Source organism: Penaeus monodon, chromosome 31, assembly GCF_015228065.2.
Source record: "Penaeus monodon isolate SGIC_2016 chromosome 31, NSTDA_Pmon_1, whole genome shotgun sequence".
Classification (NCBI taxonomy): Eukaryota; Metazoa; Arthropoda; class Malacostraca; order Decapoda; family Penaeidae; genus Penaeus; species Penaeus monodon.
In genome coordinates, this window is record NC_051416.1 from 25,752,564 (window position 1) to 25,754,431 (window position 1,868).

Genomic DNA, 1,868 nt, shown 5'->3' on the forward strand with positions numbered 1-1,868 from the left:
CGACAGAATGTTAGATGCAATATACAGCTCTCATGAAGCACAAAGCATGCTCAGCACAGTGTTAGGAATACCTAGCCCCCCTAACTGCTCCATGTGGGGGTGGGGGGTGTCAAGACGTGCAGAACTATAAGGCGTGTTTCTTTTTTTTCCGAGTGGTAGTCTTCTGAATAGCTTCCGAATCCGCCAAGTGGTTTGACCACTCCGGCTGACAATCAGAGACTTAAACAGGAGTCTATTGCTTTTTAAAAATACATAAAAACAAAAACAAACATGCCTTTCTTCTGGTTGAAACACATTCCAGGCTCAGAGACCTGAGGATTATACACAGAACATGCCTGCACAACATATACTTCCTAACATATAATTTACAACCAATTATGCACATTTAAAGTTTTTAGGATATAAATGTACAATATTCAAATGATGATCTACGCCCAATCCACAATAATGTTACCAAATTCTAAATTATTGCATTCCAAATACTTTACAAAATAACAAACACACTCCCCACATTACTAATCTTGTTAAAACATACTAAATTTAATACTTCACTACCTATACTCTTTATAGGTATTACAAAGGACACTTGTGACAGTGGCTCCTTAACAAGCCTCTGATCAACTTTCCAGTACCAAACACAAAATAAGAACTCTTCAAACATACATTCTCCAGGCCTTTGGTCTGTTCTTGTCACTTGGATTACACTTCTATCTTCATGTCTGAGACAACAGAAAAAAGTTTTGACAAAGACACATACACTTTTATATTTAACTGTTGTTTCAAGTCAAAATGGTCTCTCATCTTTGTGATGCAAGTCTTCCAGGGCAGTCTAAGTTTTCAAATAAAAATAAGCTATTTTGGGGAAAATATCTTCAAGCACAGAACCAATTCCATTATTTCTTGACACGGAAAATCATCATCTTGAGCTTACAATGCTTTTTTAATGTATACATATCTTCCAACATCCAAATTACACATTATAATCAAAGATATTTTTCCTAACATGAATGAGAAGCTGTGCGGTAATCACTTTGAATACAGAAATACACTGGGGCTGAGTAGCACTACCATATGGAGATCCACCCACAGGATGAAAAGCAGTACTATTACCAGTTATTTTCTACAAGCTAAATACTGTCTGTGATGGGCAGACCTATTAAATAAAAAAAGGTATTTGCAATCTCATCTATGCAGGATTGCCTTGGAATATGCAAACCAAAAATATACATAATATATATGGACAATACTATTTCAAGACTTCCACATAGATTTCTCTTTTTTTCTGACAATATCCAAAGTCCCCTCCTTTACTTGCATTGGATGCTATATACACAACACAACCCCAACCTATAAATATTATTTCTTATGGCAGTGCTACCATGCTACATATCATAGCAGAAGGCATCACTAATCTCCCTAACAAAACATGAGCTCAATGGATGCACAACCTGCACAGTGGGAGTGCCCATACTACTCTAAAGCTCTCTAACTCTACAAATCTCAGGAGCGGCTCTTCAGACCTAGTAGTGATATTACTTGTGGTGCCACTCAGCATAAAATTCTAGTCATGGAGAAGTCTATTGTACAAAAGCTTGATGTGGAGATGGGTGCCTTATTTGCACTCCTCTCCAGATCATTGCAAATAACAGCATGGCATGCAGCAACCCTTTTCAAAAGTTTTCTCTTAAACTAAGGTGCTGAGTTTAAAGAGGTAGGTTCACCTAGTTCAAGAAAAAAAAAAAGACTGGAAGCAGGAGAAAAGAGAGGGGGGAGGGTCTATGATAGGCTGGTGGATCATACATCACTGTAAAATGATTACACATTTTGTTAAAATGACCTCTACAAACAGATATCTCTTCCGCAGCAGT